Source organism: Vicugna pacos, chromosome 26 (genome assembly GCF_048564905.1).
Source record: "Vicugna pacos chromosome 26, VicPac4, whole genome shotgun sequence".
Lineage (NCBI taxonomy): Eukaryota > Metazoa > Chordata > Mammalia > Artiodactyla > Camelidae > Vicugna > Vicugna pacos.
The window spans coordinates 2,492,125-2,511,515 of record NC_133012.1 but is presented as its reverse complement, the minus strand read 5'-3'; the positions used below and the strand labels follow the sequence as shown (position 1 = coordinate 2,511,515).

The 19,391-nt window shown below is 50.7% G+C and overlaps 1 protein-coding gene across 10 annotated transcripts in view; it reads left to right on the top strand.

The window, feature by feature from the left end:
- Positions 1 to 19,391, top strand: part of CSGALNACT1 (chondroitin sulfate N-acetylgalactosaminyltransferase 1) — a 257,501-nt gene that overhangs the window by 168,832 nt on the left and 69,278 nt on the right. The window contains exon 1 of one of the 10 annotated variants that reach the window (XM_072950194.1): positions 13,154 to 13,174. The exons of the other annotated variants lie outside the window; for them this stretch is intronic. The gene's annotated coding sequence lies outside the window, so the exon portion shown is untranslated. Of the gene's footprint in view, positions 1 to 13,153; positions 13,175 to 19,391 lie in introns of those variants that run through there. 10 annotated transcript variants of the gene reach the window in all.

Here is a 19,391-nt window from a genome sequence, read left to right as displayed (position 1 = left end):
CAAAACCAAGTGGCTTACAGAAAAGAATATTCAGAAAACGGTTCCTTGTCGCTTAGATGCTCGTTTTCCTACCTTAAGCCCCAAACTGGACAGTGTCCTTGGATGGGAAATATTTCCCATAATAAATCTGCCCAGGCCAAAGTTCCCTCTTCCTTTGTGTAACCGTGTCTCGTCCCATCGCCAGCATCTGTTGATGACTGAGGACCTCTTCTGTCAAATGCAGTGAGATTCAGCTGAGACCTGCCCAGAGCAGTGTTTAATGTGAGCGTAGAGTTGAAACGTGGCCTCCATTCTTCTGCTCCAGAATGACGAAGTGGAAATGTTCATGAATTATATTTATCTTCCATCACAGAGTACATTTTTATGAAAATGAATGTTGAAAACCTGTAACAGCCAAACTAACGACAGTGAGAATTCTTTATCGCTCTGCTACCCAGAGAGAATACGGATGCTTGTCCCATCTGTGCTGATGGAGGCCTGACTTGGGGTGGTGGCAGCAGTCCTTTCTTGAAGTGACCTGCAGTCTGGGGCCGGGGAGGTGGCGTGGGGCGGGGTCGAGGGAACAGGCAGCTGCAGCGCAGTGTGAGGACTGATCACGTGGTGGGGGGGCGCTTCACCTGGGGTCACACCAGGCTTCCTGAAAGCAGCAGCTCAGCTGGTGCTGAAGGGTGCGTGGGGGTTATTCAGGCAAAGATGGTGGAGGGAGAGGAAGGATGTCCTGGGCAAAGGGAATAGACGAACAGAGCTCTCCGGGTGAGGAGAGAGTGTGACGTTGGAGAAATCTGCGATGTAACGGGTGCGGCTGAGCCGAGACGCCAGGAAGTGAGGGCTGAGAGCTGGGGTCTCAGGCAGAGAGATGTGTGCAAGCTTCGGGGCGTGAGAGAGAGTGGTGGGCTCAGAGAAGGACAGCCAGGCAGTGGGGGCCTCCAGCGCCCAGGGACATGGGTGGGACACCTGCTTTATAGCCCATCCCAGGTGAGTGGAGAGTGTCTGCATTCACCTCACAGCCATCTCCACTCGCCCTGCCCAGAGTGCAGCCCGCTGTCTCCTCCGAGCCTGTATCTCCTCCCGTCTCCATCACTCAGGAAATTAAACCGTCTGTGGCTTTCATTATCCATAACATTTAGGTGGGCCAGTGATTTTGAGAGTGTGTATTTTTTCTAAACCTTCGAATCAGGAGAGTTCAGTTGATGAACCATCCATTATAAGAAGGTCTGTTTTAAATCGTGATCAACCTTTGTCCAATTTTTTTGTTTTTTACTGCTATCATTGGAACAGAAGTTGTAAATGACTATCTTAGACCCTTGGTTTTGGGAATGGTTCGAGGAGCAGCTTGGATGATGAATCCCCTTCTTTGAGGTGCAGGAAGAAACACCCTTAAAATTGTATGCAGACCTTTTGAGAGCTGGAAAGCTTCACCAGCTATTCCATAAAACTAAACATGGGCAAGAACGCTTCTTGTATGATCTAGTCTGCTCCCGGGCAGCAGGCACAGGGCTCATAGGCTGGAAACAGGTTTAAATTCATGTATCAGAAACCTGCCTCCCTGCACGTTCTTCCTGTTGCCTTTGCTCTCCTCCTTCCTGAACAGCCAGCCCTCCGGCCCCCGGTGCTGACTCTGCGCCCTTGTCTGCTCCGACCCGGCAGTGTCTTTAGGCCGTGACAGCCCCCACGCGGATTTTGGCAGCTTCCTTTGATTTGAAGCTGCTTCTGGAAGGAAAAACTGAAGTGCAATGGGTAAACACAAAATACGTTGTCATCCTTACCAACACTGTTGGGATTGCAAACTTCCCCCGTGACTGGAAGAGGAAGAAATACCACCACATGCAAAATTAGTCCTGCTAACTGCCTGTTATGAACTGTTTGATTCCTTCCAGGCTTTTTTTTTTTTTTTTAAGCTGCTTTAAACTGTCATTCCTTGTGTCTTTTAGGGACGAGTGAGAGAGTTTAGGTCACTTGGGGCTTTTCCATTCCTGATTCAATTTTCTGTTCCTTCTGCCTTTAGTTCTGCCAAAAAATAATTTCTTGGTGGATTTCATTTAATCTTCCCCGGCCCCTGGCCTGGTGGCCTCCGTGGGGCTGTGATCGGTGTGTTTCCCTGCTCACATGCCACCATCCGCAGCAACGCCAGCGACCGGGGCTTGATTTTCCTGCAGTTGGCGCCTTTGTTATGTAGCTCCTCTTGTGCAGCTGAATATCACACCCAGCTATGAGCTCGCTAATGTCAAGTGTGGGTTTTTACCAAACTTTATTGTGTTTTTCACACATCGCTGAATGGGATATCTTTTCATTATTATACTTACTTTAATTTAGACCTTTAGGAAAGAAGACCAAGTGCTGGGTCCAGGGGCTTCGCAGCAGTTGACCGGGAGGAGGATGGTGAGGGAAGACTGGCCAGAACATTTTGGGAGGCTGTATTTTCATCTGCTATTGAAGAGTATGTTTCTCCTCCCTCATGGTTTTGAACATCTTACCATTTTGGCCATTTTTTAAAAAATGGTTATTTGTCGCCCTCTCCAAATTAGAATAATTAGGTTTATTTCTTTCTTTTTAGAGGAGGTACTGGAGATTGAATCCAGGAGCTCACGCACACTAAGCACGCTGTCTGCCACCTGAGCTGTACCCTCCGCCTCTTTTTGGCCATTTACGGCGTTCTATTCAGGCTTTGTTTTTCCTGTTCTATCCTCATTTAGATTGTTCTCTCCTAATTGTTCTCTCCTTGGTTAGATTGCAGATTCCTTGAAGAAAGGGCTCTAAACTTCTCTTCTGTCCTCCTGCAGCCCGGGGCAGTCTAAATGTGTTGTATATGCTCAACAAACAGAAACTGAGTGTTACCCCGTGCCCTTGACGCTGTCCACGTCCGGGGGGGCCGGGCCGGCCCCTGCCCTCAAGGGGCTCCGAATCGGGTCGCAGTAGCCCACCCCTAGCTGTCTACACCATCTCTGCCCTGGGTTCCACCAGCCTGAACTCGCGCCGCCGAGGGGCTGGAGAACCCACCACCTGTCACCCGAGCTCGCCTGTTGTCAGATGTGGTGGGAGGCGAGGCTGGAAGGCGCGGAGAGGTCCGGGTTAGAGGAGCTTTGAAGGTCAGCATGAGGGGTGTCCCCAGTTAATTTATTTTTTAAATCATAATTGAAGCTGCGAGTTTAGTAAAACTCCAGTGGCAGCTGTGGAGGAGGTCATGGAGTGGGAAGACCAGTTAGGGAGCTCTTTGGTTGATCAGAACCTAAAGTAGATGTTTAAGGGGCGAGAAAGGAGAGGACATAAACAGAAGGCTTCTGTAACCTGCATGACTTCGTGAAAATACCGAACTACCATGTTCTTGTTCCCAGTCACCCCGATCATCCCTGCTGCCCTGAGGCCCCGTCCACCAAACCTGGGGCTTCAGTGTTTCTAGAGGAGGATGTGTGCTGCCTGGGATCAAAACCAGAGTTTGTTTTAAAGTTTACAGCAAGACAGTAATCTGAAAGCACACATTTGATATTTGCAAAAGCTTAACTTTGTTGAGAGGGAGAGAGAAGAAAACAACGCAGCAGCAGAAAGGGATCTGTGCTTCCCCCAAGTAGAGAATTTAAAGTCCACTCGAGAACTGATGTGGGAGGTGGCAGCAGCGCTGTTCCCTTGAGAGTGGAAAAGAAGGCTCAGGCAGGGACAGGATGTAGAGAAGTTCCCTAGGGGCCGGCCCTTCCAGTATCTTCCAGGAGCCTTGCCTCCGGGAAAAGGGTGGGGGCAGGCGGGGGTGCGGCCCTGGACCGGACATGGTGCATACAGTGTGTTCAGGGGTGCGGGGGTACTTGAGCTGGGTCGGACCGCGGTGAGCGCACCAGAATGGGTAGGATCCACGGTCTGCTCCCTGCAGATTGGGGGCGTAAAGGCAGATGGAATAGTTGCAGAAGATAAAGTTCTTTTCTTCTAGGGAAATCATAGCTGATACACAATTTCACCTTGGCTGTGCTCTGAAGAGGTAAGACAGTCAGGCCTGCTGCGGAAAAATTTTGGGAGGCTGTGTTTCAGTTAATCCTAAAGATTAATTTCCTCCCCTTGTGGTTGTAAACATCTTCTGATTTTGTCATTTTAAAGTTCTATTTAAGCTTTGTTTTCTATGTATCTAATTTCCCCCTGCAGTTAGATTGCATATTCCTTGAAGAAAAGGATCTTTACAAATTTCTTCTGTTCTCCCATAGCCAGGAGCATTCCAAATGCATTTTTTCTTCATTATGTGTAGATGTGAGCGAACATTCTGGCAGGCTGATTAATTATTTTACATTCTTCTGGAAAGCTTGCGCTTTGGGGATTTAGGTTTTTTTCTGTCTCTCAAATAAGGATGATAGATATCTGGTGGCTTGGTAGCATGTCATGAGGATCAGGAAGATAATGTTGTCTGTGACGAGTCTCCAGCTGCCTGAAATTAGTCAAAGCTTTTTATTTATTTTTTTAATTCTTTTTTTTATTGAAGTATAGTCAGTTACAATGTGTCAGTTTCTGGTGTACTGCATAATATCCCAGATATTTTCGTAGCCCTTTTATTAAAGGTTATTACAAGATACTGAATATAGTTCCCTGTGCTATACAGAAGACATTTGTTTTTTATCTATTTTTATATATAGTGGTTAACCTTTGCAAATCTCAGCACTAGCCAATACATGGAAGCAAACTAAATGTCCACTGACAGAAGACTGGATAAATAAGTTGTGGTATATTTGTGTAACAGAATACTACTTGGCCATAAAAAAGAATAAAAGAATGCCATTTGCAGCAACATGGATGGCCCTGGAGGTCATCGTTCTAAGTGAAATAAGCCAGAAAGAGAAAGAAAAATACTGTATGATATCACTCATATGTGGAAACTTAAAAAAAAACAGTAATGGACTCCTCTACAAAACAGACTCACAGACATAGTAAACAATTTTATGGTTACTGGGGGAAAGAGGGTGGAAAGGGATAAATTTGGGAGTCAAAGGGTTTTAATTGGTCATCAGCAGGTTTTCATTTAATGGAAATGGCGGCTTTACCAAGTAATCACCGACTGGGGTTCTTAGAACCCAGAGCACAGCTCAAGTTTTGGGTTTGAACCTGAGCCCAGCCAACCTCAGTCGTGAAGCGAGCTGCTGTGGACGGAGGCTGGGGGGCTGCAGCCCCAGCCCAGCTCCGGGGAGGCAGCATCACAGAGGCCTGGGCACGGTGCGATGCTGCGCTGGACAGAGCTCTTGGCCCTCGTCCTGTGCGGCTCTCATCACCAGCGCCTTTCTCTTAGAGTCTCCATGCGGTGAGATGTACCGTTTTGCAAAACTCTGTGGACCGTTGCCTTTTTCCCGCTTTTGCTCTTGGTTCCACAATTTTTCAAGTTTAGTGTCCGAATTATAGTTAACTTTCCATATTGCGTTTATAACTTACAGTTGAGAGACTAACGTATAAATACAAAGTCTGTTACTTACTTAGTGAGGGAAAGAATTGCAGATATTATGACGTTTCATAGATGTAATCTTTTAATTTCACTCTTACTTGTGATACTTACTAGTCAGCAATGGGGAAGTGGGGTGTTGTGATGATCAATTAACTGTTATTCAGAAGCCAAACCCTAAGGTCAGAGGGAACAGCAGGAGACAGGGTCTTCCAGTGGAGGTCCACAGGTCTCATCTGTCAGGTGACATCCCGGGCCTTCCGCATCACACAGCTTCCTGCCCCCCCCCCGCCCACACCTGAACTTGAGAACGCTCCTGTACTCGCTCTCTCGGTCTCCTCCCCCCTCTGTAATCCCCTCAGACGCATCAAGCCACTAAAATTAGAGCTTTCGCTGAGTTACCCTCATCTCCTTTTTTCAGTTCTTAGTGTGACATCTCAGTAGCCTCTGACCTTGTTTATCTTGCATCCTTCTTTTTCTTAAAAGTATTTTGTTAAAAATTTCAGACTGAAACATTTTATTGAGAATATGACAGCCCGCCACCCAGGATAAGAAGCAGAATCTCTGACGTTTACACTCGTTTCCTTCCCAGGCTGCCCCTCCCCGCCCACGTTCACCCTCTCCCTGCCTGCTAGGTAACTGCTGTCCTGACCGGGGCCCCAGGGCTCATGGATTTAGTTCTGTCCGTTGTCTCCAGCCACAGACAGACGGGAGTGTGGTACTCAGTCATCCTGGGTCTGTCGCCCGTTGCAGAAACTACTCAGTAAGGCATGTTAGAACCCAGTATATGGACTTGGGTTTCAGTTGATGACCTGCAGGAGGGTCTGAGGAAGGGGAGATTTGCTCCAGATTGGATGCTGTCATTTTGGCCAAGAAAGGGAGTGTTTGGTACAATTGTGGGTGACACTTTGACATTGTTTTTGTTTATGATTAGGCAGAATTGTGAAGTGGCCTTATTTTGTTGTTTTTCTCGTAGTCCCGGAGTGAGCTTGTGGGAGGCTGGTGTCGTCTGGGATGGTTTATGTCTAACACATGGCCTTGCTGGGAGGGTCGGGCAGCTTCTGGATGTCAGGAGCTACTTTCTTTTCTCTTTTTCTCAGTTCTGAACAAGTTGAGAAACTATATGTAGGCAGACAGAGACCATAGTATCAGCTCTGTTACAAGGTTAGTTTGCAGGACATGGTTTGGGTCTGTGGCAAAAAATGGGTTACATAACCTTGAACCTAGAACAGGCTGACTTCCCTGCCGTCCATGGATGGCTCGGGAGATGCTTAGGCCCAGCCACCCAGGGTCTCTGTCCCTAGTTTGCACCAGTGCAGTGAACTTGGAGCTCTCTGGAGGTCCCGTCTGGGCTCCTCTGTGGGCTTGCCTCCTTTTCCCGGCCGTTCAGTGTTGGGATCCTGCACTGGTGTGGTGCTGTGGGTGCCGGGTTCTTCCTGCTCTGTGCTCTCCCCAGTTATCTCCTTCACCTGGCCGTCTGATCACCATATATACACCCTGATGACCTGTGTGCTGAACCTTCCCTACCTTGATGGCCCACGTGCTCCGCCATCTCCACCCTGATGGCCCGTGTGCTCCGCCGTCTCCACACCAGAATTCCTCTTACTCACCACCTCCACCTGGATGTTTCAGAGTCACTTCAGCCTAACACGTCCAAGGCCAAATGCATAATGTCCTCCCTAAATTCGGGGTCCCAGGTTCTGCACAGCCTGATCCCACAGCCGCACCCCCGCTCAGCTACCCTGACAGCCCGCGCGTTCCTCGTGCACCACGTTGCTTCGTGGGTGCAGGCCCTGCCCTTTGGTTATTTCTGCCAGGAAGGCTCTTTTGCCCTTTCGCTGCCTTGCTCAGCCTCTCCTTCAAGCCCTAGCTTAGATGTCACCTCCTGCAGAAGGCCTTTTCTGAACCCTCTGGGTGGACTGAATGCCCCTCTCTGTGCCAGCCCTTCTTACCTTTTGCTTCTCCGAGGTGGCAGGGAGCTCACTGATGTATCTGCTCGTGTGTCTGCCTCCTCCACCGCACCTTAAGCCCGCTGAGGGCAGGACTCTCTTGTTCATCTTTATGTGCACGCTCTGTACGTACAGCTGCACGTACACTTACACCTAAGTACAGACGTGTGGAGACAGAGCTCCCTGACACAGGCGCTGGTACCTTGAACTTGACTTGGCACTTAGTTCATTTCATTATATTCAGTACATGCTTGCTGAACTGCTTGTGGTCTAGAGACTGTTAGCATTTTGCCCAGTCCTGGAATGACCAGAGCTTTGGTGATTTTAGTATTGAAAAGAGTACAGACTCTCAGACCGAGTAAACAGTCTTATGATAGGTTCCTGGGGGAAAGGGGATGGGAAGGGGTACATTTGGGAGTTCGAGATTTGTAAAGGATAACCACTATATATAAAAATAGATAAAAAAATTCCTTCTGTCTAGCACAGAGAACTCTATTCAGTATCTTATAATAACCTTTTATGAAAACGAATTTATGTCTGTATGTGCATGACTGGGACATTGTGCTGCACACCAGAAACTGGCACACTGTCACTGACTATACTTCAAGTAAAAAAATAAAAAGAGTAAGCCAGGTAATTTTCACCTGGATGTATTTTAGTTTACTCAAGATATAATTCAGGAAAACAGCATGTAGATTGAAGTTTGTGAAGTGCACAGTTTTCCCCGTTACATTCCAGGAGATTTTCGGGAACGCTGTATTTTCATTGCTGGCTGACTACCGTTGGGTTATAACTGCTTAGTTTGAGTAATACCTTTGTCAGCCAAATAAGCTTTTTTCATCTTACCTATGATTTTTATCTATAAATCTTAAATTTACCTATAAGTTCAGAGTTAGGGGTCCTTCCATAATGGCTGTCCTGCCCTCCTGGCTGAGGGCGTGCCAGCCGCTGCGCGGGACCCTTGCTCCCGCCGCTAACTCTGTGTTCTTTTGTCTAGGCCCTGTACTCAGGAGCAGGTGGTGGGAGGTGGCACTTGACAGGGAGCAGTGTTGTGGGACCCGACATAAACCCTCCGCGGGCCTGGCAGGGCTGGGGCTGACAGGGCGCCGGTTGTGGCCTGTGACTCGGCACCCCGCCCACGGTCACGGCCACCGCCTCCCCGCCCACATTTGGCAGCATCCCTCTGGGGCACTGACTTTCTGCCCGAGGCTTCTGGTAGTCTCGGCCCATCTCTGAGCCAGACCACACACTGAGCAGTCTCTCCAGCAGCCCGTCTGTCTGTGAGGTGGGGGAAGGCTTCCCAGAGCACACATGGTGCCAGGTGAGGGGCGGGCAGTGTGTGTGCAGGTGTGTGTGGGAGAGGGGCTGGGAGGACAGGCGAGTGCCTGTGATCTGAGGACAGGCTCGGCTTTGAACTTCCTGTGTACCCGAGACTTAATTTTTCCTGATTATCACCTCCTGATTTGGTTTTCTCAAGCATTATTCCTTTGAAATTTCTCTAGGTTCTAAGTGCCAATCATAATGAAGATACAAGATCCCACCCAGTGGGAGTGTTCTAGTTTGTCCTCTGCAAAGCATTTGCACCTTTGTTTAAAAAAAAATTGCCATTACTTTTTCATCAGCTTTGCACCTGCGACAGGGGCGCCCTTGGGGTCGCCTTGTTTCTGGGCTCCCTGGTGGCTTCTCAGAGCCCGCGTGCCAGTGACAAGTGCTGCGAGGTGGGGGGTCTCCTTTTGTCCTCAGCGTCTTTTGTCTGATTCTGAGGCTGAGGTGGTGGAATGTTTAGCAGAGGTCCCTTCGTTTTGTGGAGTTTTGGCTATGTCATTCCCATCACTGAGCCAGAAACTTGCAAGTACACATCTGCCAAATGCAGACAAGCAACAGGGTTGGCCTGTGTAGCCAGGGAAGCGCCTTGCAGACCTCATCTCATCACAGGCTTTTGATAGACATAAAGCAACGCTCATGAAGAGCCGAGCCCTCCTCGGACTCACTTCTCCGCACGGTGATTGCCTTTGTATCAATCTTGAGACCCATTAGCTTGGCTTTGAAGGAAAAAAATCCAACTCTTCTTTCTACATAGAAGGAGCTAGTATTAAAAAAAAAAAAAATAAGGACTGTGACAAGGCCAGTGTGTTTTCACTTCGCCTGGGGCACGTGAAAGAGGCTTGAACACTGAGACACACTTTGACCAGAAAAAAAAGAAATCTTAAAAAAAAAACAAAACCAGACATTGTCAATAAAATGGTGACTTTTTAGAGTTCTTTATCTTTTCCCCCTTTTTAAATTAAGACAACATGCAGCCTTAGTGGTGGAATCGGAGTGGGTGGAAAACCTTAATTAGAGCTGCATAGTTTATCTCCATGGTCACTGAGAGGTTCTCCCAGGCGTCCTCGGTCTACTGGTGGGTCTTAGCCATCCTTCTCTGATACGCAGCAGTTCCCAGTTCCCCTGAAGCCTCTCTGACCCTTCCAGCCTGCGCAGCCCCGCCTGAACATGCTGGTTATGTTAATGACGACACATCACCCCCCGCGGCCAGTTTTCCTTCCTGGGCCGTCCCACTCCCAGCACCTCTGCGGGGACAGGGACCTGGACCGCCCTCCTCTGTCCCCGTCAAGGTTGGCACGCCCCCCCCCCCCCAGCTGGCTTTCAGTAGCGTTTGATGACCGGTGGGTGGAATTCACATTAATTATCCCATCACTGCTGCATTTCGGGAGTTAGTTCCTGGTTCCTGTTACTATGGACTAAATGCCTGTCCTGATGGGACAGGTGGGCGTGGGGCGGAGGTGGGTGGTCTCAGAGCAGAGCGCTGCTCACCTCCCGCATGGCCAGGCTGACCCGGGTCGCGGTAGCACGGGGTGGACCCTGCGTCCGTCGTCCTCTGAGCCTGGGCAGCGCAGTCGTAGTCATTTCAGCAGCTGTTGCAGACTCACATGCATCATCGAAGGGTCACACTCCGGTGCATCTCTGAGCAGGAGGCATTTTACGCCCATCCAGGGCAGCGTTGAACTGAGAGCTGATGTGTATCAGAGAATGACGTGCAGTCAGAAGCGGGGCTCCTGATGCCTCATTTGAGGAAGCAGCTTTTATTGGTGTTAGAAAAAAAAGTTTTGAACCCCAGGAATATTGCTAGTACCAGCAGCTGAAGTTAGAATGCTGCCGTATTGAATCGTATTATTTTGAGCTACTGGGAACCTGCATTTTGGAAATATTTTAGGAGATTCTGCGATTTCTCCCAAAAGGTCCCTGTGGCCTTTCACCAGGGACCTGCTGGGCCTGACCTTGGCTGAGTTGTGCCCGTAGTCCGAGTGGGCAGTCCGTGGTCAGAAAGTCATGACATGAATTGTGCTGAGACCCAGGTGACGTCCAGGAAACGTGACGACGACCCCTGTGCCCGTCCGGGTCGTGGGCTCGGAGCTGAGCCTGCCTGGGGTCGCTACGCTTGCTTGTGTACGTGAAGTTCAGGTATAACTTTCCGGGTACGCTACAGTTTTATTCTCTTTCTTTTGAAAAATAAACTGGGCTTGTGGGATGATAAAGATGTGCCAGAGTGACTTTGATTTAAAATTAGGGGGGTGCAGGTTAGAGGCCAGGGGACCTGGTGTCCAGAGTCGTGGATTCTGGTTCCGACTGCGCTTGACACCGGCACAGTCACTTTGCATAAATGGACATTTCTTCTTCGAGGCTGACTTTTCTCGTCAGTGGAATGATGTCAGTGCGGGGCTCGGCTCTGATCAGCTTTCTGGCACGTTGACTGCCGACTCTGTACAGGCGCGATGCGGTCTGTCCCCTCTCTGCGGGGAAGCAGCGGCTGAGAGAAGCCAGGTAACAGCAGGACTGAGACACCCGACCCCCAGAACCTGCGGAATACTCAAGGTATTTTGAGTGATGCAGAGGAGTATTAAATTGTATTAAACTGAAAAACAAACTCGGATTATATAAGCACTCTCCACCCTCTGTCTTGTGTTGAAGTAGGACCATTTCTATTGCAGGTAGATTTCTCTACAGGAGTAATATCTTGAAATGTTTTTAGCTAGTCCCTAAGCAATCAGCTGACCCTGGGGCGGGGGCAGTCAGCCGCAAGGAAGGCTGCGGACCACCAGGGGAGGTGCTGGGGGCCTGGTGGGCTGCAGCCGGACCTTACAGCACTGTCTGCAGTCAGCTCCAGGTTCTGTTTTTGCAGAGTAACACTACATCTAGAACTTACATGATACTGGACGTGCCCCTGTTAATTTTCCTGCAGTATCGGTCCTGTCTCTCTACCCAGGCAGACACTCTGCTGACTAGCTCCGGGAGTTTCTAAAATAATTCTGCACAACCCTCGCCTTCTCCAGGCCCGTTGACTGATAAGCACTTTCCAGCAGCAAGCCCCTTGCTTGTGCGCTGACCGTCTCCTTGTTGGTGGGGAGGGATGAGGAGAACCAGGAGGGGTCAGGCTGTTTATTTCATCTTGACCCAAAGTGGCAGTCTCCTCCTTGACCCTCTCACTTTAAGCACGCCCGCAGGACACGTCGGTGGGCTCCAGAGTGGACCAGCACCTTCAACTCAGGATGCTTCCAGGGGCTGTTCCTTTGGGGCCATGCTGGTGGCGGAAGGCCTGCTGTGATGACCCCCTTGTTTCATGAGACCTGGGGGACCACACTCACGCACCAGGCTGGCTGATTTCTGGGGTTGGGGTGAAGAGGACAGAGTGAGACCCCCGGGAGGGTGGCACACGCCAGCCACGGGGCGACAGGGTGGGGGAGCGGAGGAGAGCAGTGGGTCGTCACTGTTGGCATTGAAGTGGAGTCTCACCCCGGGGAGCCCAGGCTGGGGAAGGGGAGAACACGCTTCCTCCCCACCCCGACTCCCGGCTCCAGCTCCAAGCGCCATCCTGCACGTCTTGAGACTGGCGTCTGGCGCTGCTTCTCTGCAGAGGCCCTGCTGCGTCCTCTTTGTGGGGCTGTGCGCGATACGTGTGCTCTCACCTTTCCCGCCCTTCCTCCGTGGCCCGGCTTGTAGGCGTTGCCTCCCGGTTGCTGGTTTGGTTTAATTCTGCACGAGTTGTAGCTCTGTCCACGCTCTGGGGTGTCAGGCTGATTGGGGCTGATGACTGTGGGGGGCGTTTGGGGGTGTGGAGGCCGCTGGCTGCATGGGTAAGTCTCAGTTCTCCCCAGATCCCAGTTTCCTAGTCTCCAGGCCAGGATCAACAGCTCACCTGAGGTTCGGGTGAGACAGCAGGTAATGCACGAGGGCCAGTGATTCTTGGAAGGTCCTCGGTGGAGCCCCCAGGGGCTGTCTGAGAGGCCACCGGGTCCCTGCCTTGGACTTTGAGCCGCTCTGGGAGCCCTGCATCTAGAATTGGTTTAGAGGCATCAGCCAGGACGTGGTGGAGGCATTTGGTGAACCTTGTTTCTCATCCTCCTCTTGCCTTCTCCCATCTGCTAAGAAGGTGCACGGATCATCTCTTTTAAAAATGATTTATTTATTTTAGTTGAAGTATAGTCAGTGTACAATGTTGTATTAGTTTCAGGTGTACAGCAAAGTGGTTCAGTGATACATGTATATGCTTTTTCAGATTCTCTTCCATTGTAGGTATTGAAATTGAATACAGTTCCCTGTGCTGTACAGTAGGTCCCTGCTGTTTATCTATTTTATATCTAGTGGTGTGTATCTGCTAGCCCCCGCCCCCCGCCACCCCCTTCCCCTTCAGTAACTGTAATTTGTTTTCTGTGTCTGTGAGTCTCTCATCTTATCAGGAAGCTTTGATCTCCCTCTCTGTCCTGTCCTCCGGTAACTGAAGTTGAATCATCACAGCCGGAGTCCACCCCAGCCTTCGCAGCACAAGGTGGGTGACTCACACTTCCGACCTCACCTGGAGCTGACGTTTCCCACTCAGCGACTCCACCGTGTACCTCGCCAGGCGCTGCGCTTGCTTCTTAGCTGGAAGGGCTTGGCTCGGAGCACCGCTCACTTCTAATTAGTCCCCTCCCTGTTAATTAACAGCATGCCTTTACTGGAAGCTGGGCTATGCAACCCCCGGACCTGGTGTCGCCAGGGTGCACAGCCAGGTAGAGGTTACACGGTGCATGGCCACCACACGGGCAGCTCCTGTTGCCGGGCTCTGGAGGACGGAAGGGAGAGCTCAGGGTTCGGCAGGAGAGAATTCGTAGTGAGGTCAGCCAGCATCCTAACCAGCCTAGAGATGTTCTGTTTTTCTCCTTGCAAAGGAGAAATTCCACTTGCCAGGGTGCTTTTAGCTGAGCCGTGCTAAACCTGCTCTGTGGGTATAAGCCCATGGCATCTGCTCAGAAGCCATCGGATGTTGCAGAGCTGTTCTGTCCCGGCCTCGCTGTGGGGCCAGAGCAAGGCTCACGCCAGGCACGTCCGGTGTCGGCATTTTTTCCAGGGATAGTGTGAGTTTGTGGTGCTGGTAAGGGATGTGGATGTGCAAACCACAGCTAAATGGGGAGGCAAAGAACTCTGGAGAGGGAAGTGGTGCTTCCTGCCGTATCTGAAGGGCCAGGCAAGATCCACTGTGAGTTCAGAAGCAGGAAACACTGGACACGTTGGGTGGAGAGTGAGGGACAGGTCGCAGCAGGCAGTTTGGGCCTAGTGGGTAAGAGCAGGGTTTAGCATCAGACTGAGCTGGGTTTGAAACTGGGCTTGGCCTCTTGCCACTGGTGCACCTTGGGCGAGAGCTACCTCACTGCTTTAAGCCTCGTTTTCCTTATCTTTAATGGGATAATAAGGCATAGCTCATAGGATTGTTTTGAGGATTAAATGAGATAATGTTTTTAAAGTGCTTACTATGAGGTCTGCCCAAAGCAAATGCTCTCTAAGTGGATGTAATTGTGAGCATTAGGTGAAGCCTAGCTTCTTGGGTTCTCATTTTGCGGCCAGGGCGGCCCCCCAGCCTCAGAGAGCCTGTGGGACCGAGGGGCAGACGGAGAGGAGACAGGTCTCTGCAGGGTTGTGGCAGCCGACTCAGCGCTGCACGTATGCCTGGGGCATCTTCCCACTGGGAAGAGGTTCTTTATTCTAAGTCACATGGGCAATGCCTTCTCTCTTTCACTCCCCAGGCTCACGGCTGCCACCTGGGCCGATCCACCTCCTTGGATCCTTCTGGAAGTAAGGGTGGAGGTGGCGGTGCGTGTGTGTGGGCAGGGGGAAAGAAAATCCACCTGTGTTCAGGGAGACACTCTCTTTCAATTCTTCTCTATAAAGGTCCACCAGCAAATTAGAAACTGAAATCAAAAAAGAAGGATAGGAAGGGACTGGCCTGTTTCCTGCCTTTTTGGTTTGCAGAGTGGTGACTGCTCTCTGTGAGTTCATGTTCTGAGTAGCAGACCCCCGGCTCTTTCTGCCACGTTTCCCTTTTCCTGCTTCTGAATAGGGGCAAGGGAATCAGAATGATTCTTTCAGACCACGTATTACTGAGGGGATGGAGGGGCACCTCCCAGCGAGGGGGTCTCCAGCCCAGAAGTAATCAGCCCATCCCTCTGGGCCGTAGAGAACAGCTCCTGGCGCTGGTTAGAGTGGACCCTCCAGGGCGTCTTGAAAGCCACGTCCAAGTCCTCTGGGTTGGAAGGGAGGGAAGTGTGTCCCGGCAGGGGCCAGGCCACAACACCAGGCAGCAGGTATTGGGGACCCTGGGACGGAGTCAGGGCGCCCAGAGGCAGGAGGAGGAGCCCTGAGGTCAGTGGGGCTGCTGCTCTGTCCTGGGAGCCTGGGATGAAAGGCAGTTCCGAGGGCAGTGACGTGGGGGCCGGGAGCGCGTCCCGGAGGTGCCTGGGATGGTCCACCAGGGCGAGGAGACATTAAGAACATTTTTACACTCCATTAGTTTAGGAGTATTGTTTTGCAAATACATAATACGACAATACTGTCAAACGTGTATATAACTTATAAATGATACATTATGTGTGTGGTACTTGCCCACAGGTTCGTTCCTGTCTGGAATGAGCTGTTTATGTTAGTAGATTTGGAGGCTGGGGACCCTGAGTGCAAGGCTGGTGGACAAGCTCGGCCCGTGGGCAGTGCCAGAGTCTCCAACCAGGCAGCCTGGTGTCGGGGTGGAGAGGTCCCCAAGGTCGCTTTGGCCCCACACGTGGTCCTGCGTGCACAGTGACACCCACTGGTCTTCTTTCCACGCCTCAGTCACAACACCCTGAGGATAAAGCACTTGGCATGTGACAGAGGCTGACTCAAGAGCTGGTGCGGAAGAGATACTGGCCTTCCAGAAAATTCTGCGACACCTGCCAAGCCCTGCTCTGCAGCTTCCGGGGCGTGTGGTTTAGGGAGCTCGAGCCCTCTCGTTTTGCGCATCTTCACGCTGTTTAACGTCTCAGCCCTAAACTAGCCAGTGTGCCGTGTGCACTCAGCAAGGCTGCCGCTGGAGCTGCAGTGGGTACTTGTCTCCCTTCAGAGACGCAGGTGGAGAAAGTCGGAAGGAGAAGACTGTCTGCAGGAGGCGGGGGGATGGGCTGGGGGCCTTCCGCTCGCACAGTGGCTTTGCGGGTCTTCCGTTGAATTCTGCAGAACCCCCTCCACATCTGCCCTGTGTTGTGAGTCCTCACATCTGCCCCAGTATGACCTGGAGGCAGACACACCATGTGACACTAGGAGGCAGGGACACGGAGGGCCGTCCCGGGTGCAGGCTGCCACCGTGCGCACAGGGAGTGAAACTCAGGAGGGAACTGGGAATGCGGTGCTGAGCCGGGGGATGTCTGCAGTGTTCCTTTGCACGTCTTGGAGAGCATCTGAAAACTATGAATAAGAATCCGGGCGCAGTGCAGGACGGTGTGTTTACCCAAGAGACAAGACCTCAGTTTCTGCTCTGTTAGTGCAGCTAATCCCTGGACCCAAGGTGAGCTGTGCCCGCCGTCAGAGAGCCGATTGCTGCATGGAGAGGAGCGGGCTGGCTCCCCACCGCGGGGCTCCGTCGTCTGCCGCTTCCTGGCTCCACGGACACCGGAGGTTTTCTTCCGCAACCACCCTTCTGGCCGTGCTGGCGCACAGGGTGGAGATGCCCCGGGAAATTGATTGCTGCCCCTTGAATGGTCCCCTTTGTCACTCACAGGCATGTCATTGTGGTGTGTAGGGCTGCCTGACCTGGTCTCGCCTGAGGCCACCCTCCTTCCTGCCTGCTGCTGCCCCCAACAGCATCTCAGAGCTGGGCTGGCCTGCAGATCTCCGTGGTGTATGAGCCTCTCCTGGACTAGCAGACACGTCTTGGCAGGCTCTCTGTCCTAGTCCACAGCTCTCGTGACCAAATGTCCACCGGGGTCTGTAGAGTGAAATACACCCTGCCATCCAGAGGGTGACTTCTGTCCCGACTGCGGAAATTCTCATTTCCACTGTCCCGGTGTTGCATGAGCCTGAGACTCTGGACCAGGCTTCGACCTGTCTCCTTCCACTCTAAGATGAAATGATAACCAGTGCCTCTGCCTTGTTTTAACAAATGTTGTTGATTCTCAACATTTATTTTAAGCTTTTGTCATTTTGAAATTTATTTTTTTAATACTTCTCAACAACCCCCCCATACATTTGGTAGGTGGGAGCACGACATGAATACTTTCTATTTTAATCGTGTTTGCCGGCTGGGGGCTCGTGCTATAGTTATCTAAGAAGAGCTTAGTTCCTCTGCAAGCTTGTGAGCTTGCTGATGCTGGAATCTGTGCTTGGCTTGGCCCTTTTCCCCTCCTGTGACTTCTTATGCAGTGCGTAGTATCAGTCAGGGTGGATAATGCCAACATCCTAGATGGAAGAGACTGGGATTCTGACCCACTGTCCGGCCACTGCTGTGTTATTTGGAGACCTGGGAGCCTGTCCAGGATGCTTCTGGGTCTGGGCAGGATGTCAGGGCTGTCAGACAGCTTGCACCTGGAGTCTGAGAAACCCCCTCTGCTGCTGGACCCCTTGGCATCGGCCCCCTGTATCCTTTGGACCCTCTGCCTTAAATGCTCAGAAAGACATTCCTTAAGCAACCCCCTACCCGTATACCCCAGGGAAAGCTCTTACGGTTGTTCTGGCCCAAGAGTGATAGGACGTCAGTCTGCACAGAGAACCCCTTGCCAGTCTTGGAGTTTGGGGAATAACCTTGCTTGGGTGGGCTCACCTCGGGTGGCCCGGAAGGCCCTGCCCTGCAGCACCCTCTGCCTTCACTGTGGCCTGTGAGGAAGCCTCCTCCCGCCATTTGTTGCCCAGAGATCATAAGAATGGCCACCAAACCCCTGAGCTTGGATGTCCCTTTCAGCCTAAGCAATGAGGGCAACATTTTGGACAAGGTACATCACAGAACCATCCTTGGGGATTTGGCCAGGGGTAGGACGGCCCCGGGGAGGCCCTTAGGAAGGCTGGACGTTTAAAGTGTAGGCGACAAGAAACCTAATGAGCATGAGGGGTTTTCTGTAATTAAATAATAGGAACCCATCCCTCCCTTCTCTCGTAGGTCCTGATGTTGGCCACTGACAGGGCTGTATCCAGCTCTCCACCCTCTCCCTGTCCCCAGCCACCCCAAAGGCTGAGCTCCTGTGGAATCTGGGTGCCTTTTCTAAGTTTCTGAAATAGTAGCACAGCGCTGCTGGGATCACCCACAGCTGTCCTTGCACTGCGTCTCCGACTTGTAATAGCGCTTGGTAATTACACGGTGCTCTCTGTCCGCAGCCCGTAAACACGCGGTCGGTTAACCCTGACTCTCCCGGCACCGCTGCAGAGAGAGGGAGAGCCGGTACCTCTGGTTGCATCTCACTGAGGCATTCTTTCCTGTATGTGGTAGACACAGGTACAGTAACACCTGATCTTACCAAGCACCCTCCGCACCGCCAGGTGAAAAACCCAGTCTCCGTAGAAGCAGGAGGGAAGGATGCACATCCTGATTTCGGCTGGCAGGTCCTCCAGCCTCCATGGTGCAGCCAACTCTTACTGTTTTGATTACTAGTTAGATTGCTAGAACCAGCAGAAAACACTGTGTTGAAAGATGCAGAATTTTGTTCCTGACGTGCACACTCTGCTGCCGACATTTAAACAGAGAAAGCCGTCACTGCTTCTTTGGCAGTTATTGGTGGCTTTTCTTTCTTTTTAAAAAAATAAGTTCTTCTTAAGATCTGTTTTTTCTCCTTTTACATCCTGAAAAACAGAATGCCAAATAACTTTGAAATTTATACTAGGAAATTTCAAAAGCTGGACTGGACTCTAAAGAGACTTACAGAACAGAGCAAAATACTGATTGTTCAGTTTTAAATTTCTTTAGCCATAGCTTTAATACACTGCTTCAGTTAAGCAACACGATTTTAATTTATTATGCAAACGTAACAATTATTCCATTAAAAACATGTTCGAAAGATTGCATGCTTTGTTCCCACAGCACAATAAATGGTGTTGAATGTTCTGTTTTTGTTTTCTGATTTCCTTATTTTGTCTTTAATGACAACCCATTTAAATAAAAGTTAAAGTAGCAGAATAACGTGATAATGTGTCTTCACTGGATAATTTAATCCTTGGATATAATGAGTTCAACTGAGAGATTTCATTAGAAACAGCAAGGTGCCTGAGTAGCCAAGCTGAGATGTTTTTAATCACAGAATTATAGTAATTATACAAATCCCAAGATTTTTTGTCACACAGAAAAGGCTTCCAGGGCTAACCATGCCCTTTAAACTGAGCACTAATAACCAGGTATTGTTCTAAATTATAGGAGAGAGAATCTTCAGGCCAAAGGAAATTTCGAAGAGAATGTTACGTGTTGAATTTGAAAGGAAGATTGGGAAATAAACTCTTGTGCTACCACAGTGGTATCTGTACGTGGCCAGCGACACAGAAGACGAGCTCTCGTGTGTGGCTTTGGTGCATAGTGGGTGACTGCTGAGATTGTCACTGAGCCTGTATACTGTGTTTTCAGCCCAGGGAAGCTGCTGGAAGGGTCATCTCTGCCTTCTCCCAGGGGTCCTGTAGTTGCTAATTGACTGGGGTCCCTCCAGTCAGTAGGGGACAGACAGACCAGCAGTCAATGAGATGAGAAAATCTGGATTTCTGGGTTGGGTGAAGACTGTGTAAAGAGTGAT